This window comes from Meleagris gallopavo, chromosome 10 (genome assembly GCF_000146605.3).
Source record: "Meleagris gallopavo isolate NT-WF06-2002-E0010 breed Aviagen turkey brand Nicholas breeding stock chromosome 10, Turkey_5.1, whole genome shotgun sequence".
In the NCBI taxonomy this organism is placed as follows: domain Eukaryota; kingdom Metazoa; phylum Chordata; class Aves; order Galliformes; family Phasianidae; genus Meleagris; species Meleagris gallopavo.
The window spans coordinates 14,704,061-14,721,347 of NC_015020.2; the positions used below are offsets into that span (position 1 = coordinate 14,704,061).

At 35.6% G+C, this 17,287-nt stretch overlaps 1 long non-coding RNA gene across 2 annotated transcripts in view; it reads left to right on the forward strand.

Annotated features, from left to right (window-relative positions):
* Window positions 1–17,287, forward strand: part of LOC116216987 — a 175,692-nt gene that overhangs the window by 145,868 nt on the left and 12,537 nt on the right. For both annotated transcript variants that reach the window (XR_004160791.1, XR_004160792.1), the window contains 2 exons: window positions 6,089–6,138; window positions 15,362–15,439. This is a non-coding gene — a long non-coding RNA (uncharacterized LOC116216987). The remainder of the gene's footprint in view (window positions 1–6,088; window positions 6,139–15,361; window positions 15,440–17,287) is intronic.

The window sequence follows — 17,287 nt, forward strand, 5'->3', positions numbered from 1 at the left end:
ACTTTATTTCATTTTACAGAAAATATACTTGCGAATTACAAATCCAGACTATGAATAGCCTAAATATCTAGTAAGAGAAACAATTACAATTTCTTTCTTTCTAACATGCAATTTTAATTTTCATAACTCTAAAAAAACATATTCCCCACAATGCAGGCCTGCCAGGAGGACTGAAATCTGCAGGCTATGCCTCTCAGGCTGTTTCCCAATGACTCATTTTTAATTTTAAAGAAGCATTATCTCTAGCTAGTAAATTAACAACAGCCTATAGTGCACACACACTGTCATCCATCTGCTTAAGGCTCTTGTCATTTGACACCAGTCTTGTATCTATAGACTTCATCTGGTATTCAAAAGCTATCAACCCTGCCTCCAAGATAGCCCACCTTCTGGCTCCGGGCTAGAGGAGTGACTCTCCATTTCCAATTCTAATGAACACATAGCTAGCAGCGGTTTTTCCATTAAGGTTCTTAGAAAACAGACAATGCTGGAATGACTTGGATCCAGAACTGCATGGAAAGTGTTTGTAAAAGAGACTGAACTACTTGAAGAGTGCTCCTTCGGCAGCCTCACTTCTGTTTCTGCACTTCTTCCATCAAATGGTATGCTCAGCATTCTCTCCTATTGTCGTGTGTTACACAGCAGTGTTTATGCTTCTGCATTCTGAGGAGTGGAACGTATTAACAGATTAAATTCTTAATATTATCTTTCAAATTAACAACACCATTGCTAACAAGTTTTGAAAAATAGAAGCAATATCAAAAATCTCATAACTGGTATGAATCTTCCAAATGAGAGAAAGCCATGACATGGTTGGAGAGGAGCAACTATTTCACAGTTGCTAAATTTTGTGTAATTTCACATTTGGCTGCGAATGAGGTAATTTGTATCCTTGCAAATAATTTCTGTGTAATCCGATGTGTGTTGTAAAGAGGTGGTAAGGATTTAATAGGGAATAGTGTTTCCTTGACAAACTTCAGTCATCAAAGAATAGAACAAGTTCCAAGCAGCAAAGGCTTTGTCAAGGTTAGAGAACTTATTCCAGGAGTAATTAAAGAAATGAGGAGCATGCTCTGGACCTCAAAGGTCATAATTTTTTTAGATTTTCCTTTCCTGATTCTAACAGATGTGTTTGTCATGGACATAACTGAGAAAAGTTGACACAAGTCACACAAGATTGCAGTAGTGGTAGATGATATCAGTGTTTAAAAATCAAGGAAGGCAGGGCAAGTAGAAATTTTTCTTTCTACTTTCCTCTGCCTTCAAGCTTGAAGAAATTCTATTCTTTTTTTGTTTGTTTTGTTTGTTCGTTTTGTCTGAGAATCAGTGCATTGAAAAACTAACTTCATTGCTGTGTACCTTAGAAAATGTATGTTTGTTCATGTCTCTTGTATCCTTCTACTGTGGATGTGATGTCATGTATTTGAAATAAAGGACGGCTTCAAATGAGATGCGAGTGATGGTAAAACTTGCTGACTCTTTATTCAGGTGTGGAGAAGGAGGGGAGAGCACCAGTATCAGCTTAACACAAATATCATTATGCTTAAACATGTGACAGACTGAGCATGATGTACACTCAGTCAAGCTGACAGACTAACAGTATAATTCAGTTTCTGTTAACTGGTAAGGACTTGCATCTTGTTTCACAAATTTCAGATCTCATCACTGGTATCACTTGTTTTTTTCTTCATTGAGTTATGTCTGAGAGAATGTAACAGGTGTTTGCAGAACTTTTAAACTTTCTTTTAAACAGAAAGTCAATTCATTTTGTGAGATACTGTGATAGTTTAACAAAGGACTGCTCTGAAAGTAGTGCCTCTTGTTTTATGATGTTGACCCAGAACATCATCAGAGGCGGATATTGGGGTGGTAGCAGAGGTTGAACCTTCCCACCAGTATCCCATTACATGTTCTTGCCATGTGACGGATGGCAGCAGAGAGCACTCTGACAGAATGACATCTGACATGGAAGTACAGATGTAGCAAAGGGGGTATCAGTGAATTCTTCCATGAGGAAAAAAAATGGCACTTGCTGTCTGTTTATGGAGATGAAACAGTGAATGTGAGTGCAATGAGGTGGTTGGTACTGTGTTTTTGTAGTTTGGTGACAATGTGAGAGAAAAGTGACGTTTGGGGTGGCCATGCAGTTTTTTTTGAGCATGGCATGTAGGCTCTTGTTAATAGTTGGCAATAAATGCATAATAGATGGCCTTTACTGTGACAACAACTTATATATATTATCTAATAACATTCTCAGCTGTATGAGTAATTTTCATGTAATTTGTATGAACAATACAAGCAGTATCTTTAAAATGGTTGGGCAAACTTTTCTGTGTACCCACCAAATATGAAACTGCCTGGAATTAATAAACCTTTGAGATTATTTTTCTATTTATTGTTGCTCCACTAAACAAAAGACCTTTTAATTTGATATTGTTTGGGTATTATATCAAATGTTTCATAGTAAGGTAATTTTAAAAAGCCCCTTATGCTCAAGGTTTTGCGATATGTGACAGCAGCATCACATTAGAGGAGAAATTGCTGTTGGTTTCTACTTTTTCAGAAAATAAGATTAGTATGTAAACAATTTAAAATAAAGCATTTAATTTGCTACTAATTATATAGTATATAAAACATTATTAATGAAAGCAAATTAGTCATGATTTTGTATTTATATATTTTCTATTGGCGCAATTGGCTCTTCATGAAATGTAACTCTCACTCTGCAAACATTTGCTTACTTCCTTACCTTTAGGCATCTTATTAATCCTTTTGAAGTCAGTGGGACAAATTCTGTGAGTATACTTTAGCAACCATAACTGTCTACAAGTTTGGAGGTCAAACAGAGACTAAACTTCTATTGGAAGATATACTGACAAATTGTAATAGGGTGCCAAAGAGACACTGGGACTGCGATGCACTCTCCAATACTTTCTTGCCAAATGCATTATGAATTTGCCAGACTTGGTTTTCAGTTCTGAAGGTTTAACAGTTTTCCAGTACTGTTCTCTAGGTAAGGAAGCAGGTGTTTATCTCTTAATTTTACAAATGCAGCAAGTGGATCACTTAAGGAAGCTGGCTCAGAATCCTGATACTGGAGGGAGGGGTATAACTGAACTCCTGGTTCCTGATTCTGCATTCAGTACATTGCAAGATGTTCTCCAAGAAAATCTTTAAAAATATGTGTATAAATTAAAACTATAAATGTGTAACTTATTGTATTGAGTATACATTCACTGGCAAATAATGACTATTAAAGGAATAGTAAGTAAGTCTGTCGGATAGCAAGATTATTTTGTGTCATGTTTAACTCAACTCAGTCTAACTGAAAATTTTATCTATTAATTGTCCAATTTAACAGCTGATGCTGATCTTTTTTTCAGTTGCCTGTATGGATAAGTACAGCAATAGTCAGAAGGTGTAGTCTCAAAAGCACAATAAATCTCTTTGAGATCATAAAGTACAGCACCAAATTTAAAGGAACAAATGTAAGAAGTGCATTAACCAGTCTGTTAATTTAGTAATTCTTAGTCAAGGTGTTTTAAAGGAAATAATGCTTTAAAAACTGACCCACAGAATGGGTGGCTGTGAATCAGTAAATGTACAGCTAGATATTCAGCAACTAATTACAGAAAATAATACTGATCAATAAATAATACTGAATATCAAGGGTACCAAATTACATAAAAGTAATCCAAGAAGATTTGAAAAGATTTTTTATTGCTAGAAAGAAATTGTTTATTGTAGGAGAAATTTTTTCTTAAAAAAGTAATGAAAGACAGAATGTTTCAAGCTAATCTAAAAAAATCTCATATCAACCTCCATCTCTTTTATTCTTTGCCCCAAATTCTTTTTATTGTTTGCAGCATCTTTTCTGCATTTCCAAATATCAAACAATAGCACTATAAATTCAGACCTGCTGACCTCCTTCTACACATCAAATATAGGCCACAGAAATTTTTCACTGATTTGATATCTGACAGGCTAATGACAAAAATATACAGTCACTCCTTTCTTAACTTTCATATATGTATCTGAAACATAGGTAAAGAAGTGGTCATTCCTCCACTTGCTGGAAATCTCAGCCTGCCTCAACCCCTTCCAAAGCTATTGTAACTACCAGTTTTTGCCTAATTATATAACTAGGAGCGTGACAAAACACACATTACATCCCTTCTGAAAATATTCAAAATTTATTTTTAGATTGAGCTATACCTGTAGTTCAGGCCCTGATTATATAATTGGCAATTATATGTTTTGAGGACCATGGTCAGAGATGAAATTGTATTTTGGATTTTAACTTTTTATTTTCAGGTACCTAACTGTCATGAGATTCAATCAGTTTTGGACAATAAATTCCTTAATATCTCAACTGTTGGTCTCTCCTCTAAGAAGTAAGTTTTTTCCATGTAGACTTGTAGATGTATGGACTCATGTAAATAAAAATTCAGATTGTCTATCCATGGTCTATCAAGCTACTTTCAAACTTTCCGTGTCAAAAATTCAAATTAGTTTCTTCTGATTAAGTTTGAAATGTCCTAGGATGCATGGCATTTGTTCAACCATTCTCTACTTGAAGCTGTAATCTTGTTTTGGAGAAAATTTTTGTCCTTTATTATTTTATTTAGGATTTTTTTTTTGTCCCTTTCTATACCGTCATCTCTAATAGTGTTCATAGTCTGAAATAATGCATTTGAGTGAGGAAAGAAGGTTTAGAAAAAGCTTATTGAAAGTATGGCTGAGTGTAATTTCTATGATGTTCAGGACAATATATCTGTATTTTTATCAGCTGGCTGCGAATGAAAAAACATGCCATTGTATGATTAATGAAAATTGCCATTTTTAGAGTAATAGTAGTATATGTGTTCTTGGTAGCTATTAGAGTTTGCTATTAGCGCATCAGTGACGTTGGTCACTTAACATCAGACTATTTGCTGTATACTACCCTCACTTTAAAGAAATCTACTGTTTTTCAGTGATGGCGCATTGATAGTATGAAGTTAAGTGAGCGTGATTTAACTTTGAACATCATGCTACAGTTCCAATTAACCATTAAGTTGTCATTTACATGAACTCAAATGTTTTGATTGGAACAACCAATTGCTGTAGCTAGAAAAAAAAAAATAAAATAGGCTTTATCCAGATCGGTTTAGTAAGCATGAGTTCTTCACGTGTTATAAGGAAGTTGCTTCAGATCTCCTGGGACAAATTGGAATTTGACTGACTGCCAATAAGTGAGGTCATACTCTTATCTTGTTTATTTGTTTATTTCTAATTTGTGAGTGAACACTGTGCTCATTAAAGTGAACTCCTCCTCACTAGTTTTAGCCAAGCACTACCATATTCTATATAATGAATTATGTACACTTGAATCCTTTTCAATAGTTCATCTAATTTCCTTGGAATTGCATGGAGTACTTTAGGATTAAAGTATTTTTTCCAATTTTTATTTCTAGCACAAATCTTCATTTGGTTAGCCTTGTGCAGCAGATGTTTGCCTTTTCACTCTTCCCATATGGAAGTGAGATGTTGGGCTTTTCAATATTTTGCTTTGTTTTTATAGGTAAGAGAAATAATTGAGAGAGCAGCTGAGTTAAAATGTTTCTCTACATTTTGGGATTTGTAATGTGTACAATGTATTTGAATTACTGTGGACCTTTATGGGTTTATGTTGTTTTGTGGTCATATCTGAGAACAGGGAATACATTTCATGATCTTAGCTTTAGGAAAATAAGTCACATTTTTTCTATGTTTCATGTTACTTGTTTTCAATGGTGTGGCCCTTGCTTTTCATCCCTAAGGTTTGTTGGATAAATTATTCAGTGTATTAGAGAAGTATTTAGAAATTCTATTCTGGTGGCAAATAGATACCAGTGACTTAATGCTTTGGGCACAACGCTAAGCAATATCAGATCTCTGAGGCTTGAGACAGTTAAAATATCCAGATTTTGTCTGTAAATGTTTTCTCATTTGAAAATGTAAACTTCCAGAGTTAATGCTGCCATTACCAGAATGTTGCTGGCATTGCTCCTATGTTAGAAGATAATTACTGGACTCATTCTTGACATGTAACATTTCTTTCTTTTAGGGAGGCGGGTGACAAGCACACAGAGCTCACTGCTAAACTACTACAATCAAGTAAGTTTTCTTCTTGCTTTCATTAACATTAATGTATTTTCCAAAATATGCAAGGAGTTAATGGAGAAAGCATCTGTGTAGTCTACATTATGAGAGAAATTTATTATATACTATGTAATGAGTTTGTTCCTATACTTGACATGGTATATCTCATAAGCAGTTAGATTTTTGATTGCCTTTTATGCTTTTCAGATGACCTACACACACATTTTTATTTTTATTTTGACTGACTAAGGTGTTTTCTTAAGTCATTTCCTGCTTTGTCACCCTAGTCTGGAGAACTTTTCGTAAATGCTATGAACCATGTAAGACTCGCATAATAAATGCATTTCTCAGGTAAAGACTAAAATATTTTTTATGAGGCTTGTTGTATCCTATTTCTACCTAGATGGAGAGCTCATGATGTGAACCCGTAACAGATTAGAAAGAGTTGCAATGTTATGTGGTCCAGGAGTTACTTCTTTACTAGTCATCTGCTCATTTTCTACCTTTCTGTCATAGCATTTTGACTGTCACCTTCCCCCTCTACCATTCTTCCTCTGTAACAAAGATGATGCCACACAGTGCCCCAAAGGCGTTGCGTCCCCCTTAGTGAAATGGCCACATTGCATATAAATAAATATAAATAATCTCATATAAAATAGCAAAGAGCACAGCAGAAAACTTGAAAATCCTTGAAAGACATTTTGCACTGCATGTATTGTTGACTTAAGGCAAAATATTCACTTGCTCAAATCAGCTCATTTTGTAGTTTCCTTGTCATACATCTTAATGTCAGCAACATCTGCAGTGGAATTATAATGTGGATCAGTGCAGATTATCACCAGTTAATAAAGAGTCAAAAGCATGTTTTAGGTAGCGCAGCCTCTTCAGTTAATTTCTGTGAATAATGTACCCACATATTTTTGGTAACAACATACATCAAACACAAAAGCTATGTGCAGCGTAAGATGTTATTTTTTTAAAAATTTATTTATTTCTTTTTTTTTTTTGCATGTCCAAGATCAAATCCAGCAGCTTGGTCTCCTCTTCAGATCTTAGCTCCAAATATTCATTTTTACTTAACAAAATCATTTGAGTGCTCATTTTGACATAAAACTCACAGGGGAAGTGCTCTTAACTTTATGTACACCTCTATAATCAGAAGGGAAAATATTAAATTAATGAATTCAGAGGATCGTTCCTTAAACACTGATTCTCAGAGTGAATGGAGATCATGGGGGAATCTTTCATCTTAACAGTGTCATTTTAAGTCATAGCAAAAAAAGATCAAAGTTTTGATAATTTCAACTGCAAGGTTTTGGGCGCACTGCTGACTCATTAAGCGTGAGCTGGAGTTTTCAAAACCATCTTGGAGATGTCCAGAGTTCACAACAGATGAAAAGGGAACCGTATTCCCCAGCCCCAGAGGCAATTTTGAAAATATAATTCTAGTTATTAGTGGATGTTATTAACCATACAAAACTTCTGCCTTATCTTTGTTATCTCAAGAAACACTTTTTCTGAGAGTACTGTTTCTGAGAGTTTGATTGATTTATCCCCAGTTGATTGCCTTTTAGATGGTGGCACTTTCCATTTTATGGAAATGCCATAAGGCTTTAAATACTGAGATTCAGAAAGGGCTCTAGGGGTGAACAGATAACTGTCCAGGACCCTAAGACCCACAGGGTACAAACTAGATAAATTAAACATTGCTACAAATTGACTAGTGCTTGAGTGGGAGTTGGAAGGTGTGTGTTAGTCTCTACAAGTGTCCTCCACAAGGCTGCTGGCTTTGTTTAGTTCTGAACAACAGGGCAGCACTTGTCAGTCCAGCAGTCTCCAAGGACAATAGAAATAGGCTTAGCAGCTTAACATTTACCTGTAGCCAGCTTTCTTGTGAGCACTTAAAATGCTCTCACAGTAAGCACAAACATTTCAAGTGAATACTGCAGTTTCAAACCCACTGGTTTCAAGGAAATGCTTTTAGGATCAGAGTTTTTTTGTAGTAAAGTCCATGTTGTGGCCCAAACTACCTGGTAATGAAAGTTTTAGAACTGTGTGGTTTTCCTCTGGTTTCCACAGGGATGTGCTCTCCCACCTGCATTCAGGAGCGCTCAAAGAACTGGCTGGGGTTAATGTAGAAGTGTTACATGCACAGCAAACCTGTCCGTGTCTGTAGTGTTAGCAGCAATGGATGGCTGGTTTTTTTTATTAATTACAATTTTTAATTAATACACTAATTAATACTAAGCTGCTGCATCTTCACTGGCGTCTATTTATGATTGCTGTTACCTGTATTTCAACAAATTATATATTTGTTCTTCTGCTAGCACAAAGTCACTGTGATTGTGGATGCCTAAAGGACTACATGTCCCTGTAGTGTAACTCACTCTCTCATGCAGCATTAGAGGATACAAATGTGTGTGTTCTTCAGTATTACAACATTTTATTGATTTAAAGGACATTTTACAACATTCCCTGCACTTAAAATAGGAAAGGAAATGATCCATCAGTGCTTGTATTTGTATTGTTTGCAAGTTGATCTCTTCCAGGACACAAAGTTTTTGGAGTTCAGAGGACTTTTTTGCTGGCCCTGAGTCTGAGCATTTAATAACACTTCGAAAGCAGAAGCAGCATTGTATAAGCATTGAAAATTGGAAGCAAAATGCACTTAGATTAAAAAATAAACAAGATTGAGAGGGTTTCTTGCGTACACTATACTTAGCCCTTTCAGAGATGAAAATAAGTAGATTTCTGAGATTCTGAATGCAAATCTTGGTGCTAATCATTTGAATTTCCAAAATAAATAAAAATTATCCCCAAACAAAGCCCTGCTAGAAGCACTGAACATGCCAGTGGCAAGTTCTGCTTCAGACTGCAAGAGATAAAGTATGTTAGTGCGTATCGGTTAGTCTAATTTATTCAGTGTCATTGCCATATCACAACCTTCTGTTTGATTTTCTTATAAACTAATAATTTCCTGAATGAGCTAATACAGACACTGCCACTAGTACCTCTGCCTTGTAGAAGTTTTTTATTGTTGTGTATGCAACTAAATTGAAATATCTTTCACTTGAAATATTGACTTTAATATCTCATTTGAAAAATTCATGAAGCCTTTGATGTTAAATCCATACTCAATTTAGCCAAATGCCATTAGAATATGCAATACGCCTGAATACAGAAAGCATTATTGTCTGTGTTTCTGCAGAAGAATTACATTTTATGACTGTAACGTCAGGATCTTTTTTGGATTTGTGCATGAAGAAAAGAAAGAGAAAAGCAGCACATTAGAAGTAAAATGAAAAGTGGTATTGATTAGGCGCTCATTTACCCTCTTTGCTTCAGTCCCTAAATGCATGGAAATAAGGGTTGTGCCACTGCAAGTAACAATGCTCCATAATGAATGGAACAATCTTTAGAAAATTAGTGTAAACATGTATGATAGTGCACAGATGTTGCTCCTAGTAACTGTCGCACATTTATTTTACATCTTCATTTACATATGTCTCTTTATTTCCTAATAGTATCATAATAGAAAGATGACAATAGTTAATGATTTCATAAAACATGCAATGTAAAGACTGATGGAGAGGTAGAACATTAATTGAAACCTATAGGTAGTGTACATCAGAATTACATCTCTGAAAATGACTCATGATAGAAATATCCCTCCTTTACAGTGAAAGACAAAGACAGGTAAAAAAAAAAACAACACCAACAAACAACTAGGCTTTCAGCAAATTAATTTTTTTTTCCAGTAAAACAGAGACTGGCAAATGTTGCAAAATCTCTTGAATGCTAATAGAATGGTATTTGCCTTTAGTAATTTATGGGCACTTTTCTCCCAGCTATCGATCACATTTAAAAAAAGTAAACTGCATTAACATTTTAGGCAATAATGGCTCCAGAAAATGTCTGATTTTTATCACTACCAAAACTGATGACATGATACTTGGTTCCTTAGCAGAGGTGAGAGAGTGGTAGCTCTCAGAGTGAGTGAGTATGCCTGCAGTGCACTAATGGAAGAGCACTGAGTGAGCTGGAGCTGGAGCAATGCTTGGAGCTTGGTTTCTTGTCTGAAAACATAAAGAATATGTTGATGGGACAAGCCAGGAGGCTGCTGTGTAGCAGCACAACGAAATGCCCAGAGGACCTTGGAGTGTGGGGATTGTAATGACCATGGTAAATCGAAGCAGGAGGGAGCAGAGCTGCTCTCTGCCACCATCTTCTGGCCAGTCTCTGGGACAGAAACCTCTGCAGGCTTCAGTCTCCTGTTGCCTCTCCAAGAGGAACAAGCACAGCCATTTTAGGCAAACTTGTACTTGAAAAATAAAGTACTTGCTAAAAATTTCCAAAGGACGAATGGGTCTTAACAAACTTGTGCAGATGTCTACTAAAGTGGATAGTACAAATTGCCAGACTAAGGAAGCTGAAAGCTCTGAGTGAGTCTAGAACGCTTGTGCTGTGATTTTTTTCTTGGAATTAAGGATAAATGTTTTATCAGTGATTATGGTTCTTATGTGGTCAGATAGTTCTGAAATGCTCCTTGAATAAGTGTGTTATGCATGATGGTGATTAGACTAGAATTCCTGTGGAGTATTTATATATTTTGACTGGAAACAACTTCATTTCAGTAGTTAACATTTTTTAACCTTAAGGTCAATGTGGAAGCAGTTCTCTGAATGCTAACCCTTGTGGGTTGCTTTTGCTGAAACTCTGCATTGCTGTATGGAGATAACTTGAAAAACGAGGTCTGTTTGACCCATTACTAAATTTTTTCTTTCTTTTCCTGGCATCCTTCTGTTTAATTATTTGTTACTCCAATGAAGTATTTGGAGACTGCTTATAGAACTTACAGCTTTGTTACCAGAAGGCATGCCTGTAAGGTACATTGACACTGAAAGTAAAATTAGATTTAAGATTCAATCTCTGATCATATTCCTTGTTTCGCTGTAGGCCTTTACCATCTGCAGAAATCCTCTGTGATCTGTGGAAGTGTGCCCAGGTGGCCAAGAAGGCTAGTAGTATTCTGGCTTGTATCTGAAATAGTGTATCCAGCAGGAGCAGAGGAATGTTCATCCCTCTGTACTCAGCACTGGTGAGGCCGCACCTCCAGTACTGCAATCAGTTTTGAGCCCCTCACTACAGGAAAGACATTGAGGTCCTGAAACGTGTTCAGAGAAAGGCACTGAAGCTGATGAGGGGTTCCTGTGGGAAACAGCTGTGGGAACTGGGATTGTTTAGCCTGGAGAAGAGGAGGCTCAGGGAAGACCTTATTACTCTCTACAGATACCGGAAATGAGGTTGTAGTCAGGTGAGACTCAGCCTCTTCTCCAACATAACTTGCAATAGGATTAGAGAGAATGGCCTCAAGTTCCACTCGTGGAAATTCAGGTTGGATGTTAGGAAATACTTCTTCTCTGAAAGAGTCCTTAGGTACTGGAATAGGCTTGCCCACGGAGATGGTTGAGTCGCAGACACTGTAGGTGTTCAGGAAATGTTTAGATGTTGTACTGAGTTTAGTGGGTGTAGTGGGAAATACTGGTGATAGATGGGTGGCTGGACTGGATGATCTCGGAGGTCTTTTCTAACTTTGGTGATTCCATGTAAGTTTTTGTTGTTGTTTACTAGCAGAATAGATTGATATTTGTTTCCTCTATAATTAATTGTGACAACAGTGAGCACATGAACTTAATTTACAAAATGTGTACAAAGTGGACTCACTGCCCCTCTGATTCTTTGTACTGTGTCATTTGTTTTGTACTTTTATCTCTGCTTGTTCTTAATCAATTTAGTTGAGACAAGTTAACATAGATTTTAAAAAGAGAGTTCGTAAGTATTAATTAACAACTGAGTGATTTTTTTTTTCATAAGAAGTAGAATCATATATATTATGAGTACAAGTAAAGATTAAATATGTTAATATACTGGAAGAAATTATATGAATCGAAGACCATGTAAACGACATGATCTTTCTACATGATCCATGTAGAAATTAATATGTTTTCTTACGTCTTAAGCAAGTGGCCAAACATTTCTTGGAGAACTTGTACTTCAGTGCTCTCTTTCTTTAACAGAAGAAAAGAACTTCAGAACAAATGTACCTTAAAAGGACTTTTTACATCATGACAAATAATATAAAATTGTCAGAAGTATATATTAGGTTTCAGTATATAGTTTATACGTACCACTGAATCAGATACTGGTGAATAAAACTTAGGGAAATCCATTTGCCATGCCTGAAGACTTCACTGTGAATGGTTTTACAGATCTCATTTTTCAGATCTTTGCAGTATGCTGACTACTGAAGATTTGTGGGAAAGAACGCAAAAGTTTTTTCAAAAAGAAATAAACTTTCAACTAGAATTTTGAAAAGTTGCATAAATCAGCTAGTGGTGATATGTCTATGAATGCCAAACATAAGAACACATGCTCCCTAAAACAAATTGAATCTTTTATTTGGATCACTTATTCAATGGTCTTGAATTTTTGACTTGCAGTTTCAACCAAGTAAGATGAGGTGGCCTGTTCAACCCATGTTATTAAAGAAATTGGTTCACCTATTTGATTTCATGTCATTGTAGTTGCAGCCATTCATTTATTCAATAAACAGTTTGGTATGTTCTGAGAAGTAATGAATATTGATTAAAAAATTGATCACTTATTAAGAAACAGTCTAGGGGAAATTGTTTATTCAATCAATTTTATTTTTTATTTGTTATTCATATTTTCCAATTTAATCTACCCCTTCCCTAGGCTCCCAAACTGCCAAGCAAATCAGAAGGAAGGGCAGACACTGCCCGCAACTTTGCAGAGAACACAAAACCTAATGCTTTTGTTCTAGATGATGTTACTTGGCCCTAGTAAAGAAGATGATGATTGAAAACACTGAATACTTTACGTCATGCACCTTTGTCTATAGGACTGAAACTTCAACTTGTAATAGAATTTATTAGGCTTCCTGCTTCCTTTTACATCAGTCAAGTCTGATGCTGTCAAAATGCAATAGTTACAAAAGTATTATGGGTTTCATCTAAGCTGCCAGAGATTCCAAGCATGGAGGCTGACTGCAGAAAGCAATAAGAGAATGATGTGCAAAAGTGCTCTGGAGTATATACTCATTCTTTTAAAATGAGATCTAGGCCACGAACAGACTCACTGAGCAGCACTTTGTACATGAACAGACCGCCCATCTGATCTATGTTTTGTCTGTGCACAGTAATTCTAGGTTTGTTGTTCATCACACTAATAAATAAGAATCCTTGACATTCACTGGCAATAGATAAATACTTCTGCATTCCCAGTGACTTACTCTCTTTGGGATTTTGCTACAGAAGTTGGAAAATTTTGTGTTACTTCTGCCTTTGAATTTGCACACAGATATGGATTTTCCCTCTCTGCTAATGGAATTGGGACTGAGTGCAGTTCTCCTTTTATTAAAACAAAGGTGTGCTAAACTCTTCACATCTATTATCTATGTTTTACACACCTGATATATTCTCATATCTAAATTCATGTCAGAATGTTATTTTTCAGGAAATACATATATATATAAAATATATATATATGTGTATATATGTAAAGCATTTGGGAGATATCTTAGGGATGTGAAGCCTTGTTTCCGGACATCTCTTTAGGGCACCCACAGTACTATAACCAATAAACTAGATGTATATGCATCTATCTGTTCTTTCATGGGGAAAGATGAGGAAGCACTGCACATACAGCCAGTTACTATTTCTGTGGGCTTTGAGCTTATAAATAAAACCTCACTCTCTTCTAAGTAGCTGAAAGATAAGATTGCTTCTGCAAGAACAGGATAGGCAGTGAGAGGTCAGGGCTACATGCTTTGAAAACTGCAAGGGAGGGGGGGCGTCCTGTAAAGGATACCTTACAAAAGGAGGGTCTTTTCACTAAGGGTAGAGCAAGAAGTACTTCTTTAATGTATAGCAAATGAGATTTGTATTATGTGTAAGGGAAAGAAGCAATCTATCAGACAATAATGCTAATTGGGGAATGGGAGCAGCTGTTTAAGGAGGCTATGTAATTGTCATAATTTATATGAAACAGTTATACAGATATTTACAGATTATCACTTGTTAATAATAGACCAGGCTTATAAGTACAGAGCTGTACTGATTGACCAACTGAGCTTCTTTTTCTCCCTTCTCTGCTACAATTTTTTTTTGTTGGTTGAACTGCTGATTACTTCTTCTTGGTTGTATCTGAATAAGAAATGGTTCAATAATTTGGAAATTATAAGTTTCAGGCCAAATGTACATGTCATTAAAAGAACAGACATATGTATCTGATAGGACAGTTTGTTATAGAAGTTTGGCTTCTGTAGGCTTATCCATAAGGCTAAGAGCTGGATCCAAACTCCCAGCCATTAATTTCTGAAACTTTAGATGTGATCACTATAGTAAAATCTAATCGATATTGATTTTACTTGAACTTCCATTTGATGCCATCCAAGAATAACCAGCAAACATGTAGGGAAACTTAACCAATGCCTAATTGATTCATTCAAATGAAAAATTAACAGCATTTAGTTAATACATTGACAAAGACCACAGGAGTGCTGCACATAACCTCAGAATTCCACAGACAGACATTTTTATAGGTTGCTATGCAAAAAGACTTGAGAACAAAGTGCTCTAACTTCTTTCCAAGATTGCAAAAGATTTTCATTGACTTGAGCAACAGTGAACACTATTTAGTTTAAGACAAAGCCTGAACACTGTATATTTGGCAGTTCAAGGCTTGCTAAATTTAACAACCTTATATAAAAGTGTATAAAAGTAATGATGATTAATTTTCCAGGATTTCTATCATGCTGTAAACCCTACGTATGCACTCATTCTTCTATCACGTAACTATCCTGATACTTCTTGTAGGGTTTTTTCCATGTAGGCTCCTGGTTATACTGCAAACTAGTCCTGTTGCAGCCACTCCTGGATATAAGAAGTGAGGTCTGTTGTATTTACAGCATTAGGCTTAAGGTGTAGAGCAATTAATTGACGTTGCATTAATTTTGAGTAATTTTAAGAAGTTATCTGTGTTAACACCTTCATGAAAATTTGTAGCGCTGATAAGAAAGTGTTTGCTCTTCATGAATGACCTTTATCATGGTTAAGGGGATCCCTGTTTGTTAGTCTCTGTGTACCAAATGAGTCTAGACTCCTTGATGTGTGAAATGAGTAGCTACCATTGTGAACTGTTTTATCATATTTTCTAGTTACTCTAATCTTCTCTCTTTGAATGGAATTGCAACATTTTGCATCGCAGCAAAGACAAACATCTAGCTGTCCAGAAGGTAAAGTGCCATTTTGTTCTTCTTTAGGAATTCTTGATGAGATTGGCAAAACATCAGCAAAAACTCAAGAAAATCACCTACTGACTCTCCAATTATTCCTGATGGCATATTTAAATTTATATATATTTATATTAATTTACTTTTTGAGACATATTTGTGTCAGAACAAAACAGAAGACCCAACCTCAAACTTTATTTAATTGCCATTAAGTCAGAACCTGACTTTCACAGTAGTCCTAATTTAAATTAAATTAGTCCTCAGAATATTATGTTTTCCCCACTAGAATCCTTGAAATTAAAGCAAAGCATTTTATACTGGAATCATTATGTTAAAATGGCTATTTATGATTGTTTTAAACCAAATGGCTAAAACCAGCTTTATTCCCATGCTCACATTAAATAGCATGCACACTGCTACTTTGTAATTGTGGCAACACATTTTAGAATGTTCCTCATGTGTACAGAATGTAGAAAAATCCCATTACCGTGTTATTCAACATGAAAAACTATTAGAGCCTCCAATTCAAATATGCCTTTTTGAAACTACTGAATTAACAGAACTAGATTAAAATATAAATGCACTTGTTAAGTAATATTTTATTTTCAAAACCCATTTTCTCTTTATATTATTTATACAGTCGGTATGTTTGACCAAGAGAATTGATATATTGTCCTCAATAGGGTAAATATCCACTGTGATTGCTTCTTTAATTGCCGCAGCAACCTCTTTGCTTTCCTAGAAAGCAGTAAGTCACTGTTTAAGAAAAGAAGGCCACTGCTGTTTCTCCAGGTACAGTGCTGTGTGTAGAATATGAGCCTGTCCTTCTTGCTTCACTGTAAAATACCAAGCCTTATCCTCTGTCCATTCAGTAAGTCACTATAGGGGCAGAGCATCAAGGCACCCTCTCTCTCTGCTAGGAAAGAGGCAGCCAGGATTGCACAGAGCTGCAGGCGGTGCATTCTCTCGAGTTCATGGCTGAGTGTCTTGATAACAAGATAGAAATATTGCATGGTGTTAAAAATACCAGAGATCAAATTTAAAGGAAGGAAAGTATAGTATTTATTCACATTTCCAGGCACAAAACTGAGTATGTTCACTACACAGTTTGGGGGCTTAATAAGCCCAAGTCCCAATGAATTGGTTCTTGACAGTTATGAATGGTAGAGTAGCTGCATTAAAGCAATGAGGGAGCTAACAGCAGGTTTGAAACTGGGTTTGAATAAATCATCAACCAAACACATAACGGCATTGTAACAGTAGGCCAAAACCTCTACAGCCATGTGATTGCTAGTTGCCAGGAGACGATGGATCTTGGGCATTCGGAAAATACTGAAATAATTTTAGCTCTCCCAAATTTATAGAACCTTTGGAAACACATTTAAATTTAATACATTTAAATCTATTAAAGTATAACTACTTCATCAGATTGAATGTGAAACTTTTAAATGAAATACAACTTTTTAACTAAAACAGTATACTTTTCACATTGGTCTGTGCTTTCTTCTGTATAATTTATAATGTATTTAAAAAGAATATTTGTAAAATGCACTTAGGTATTTAAAATCTTTGCTGCAGTGATTCAGTGCTTCTAATGAACACATACTAATGCTGTGTAAAGTGTCTGCCTTGCCTTCCCTTTATGCAAATGCATATCTTTATGCTTTAAAGTAGTCCATGGGAGATCATATGCACCAATTTCATGTTTAAATTTAATCCCATTAATGAGTCTTTAGAAGCTAAGATTTAATACTTTGTTTGCAATTACCTTTCCTGTGAAAACATTTGTTACATTACGTCAGTGTTAGAAACATTACATCAAATCTATTCTTTTTGTCCCTTTCTTTTAGG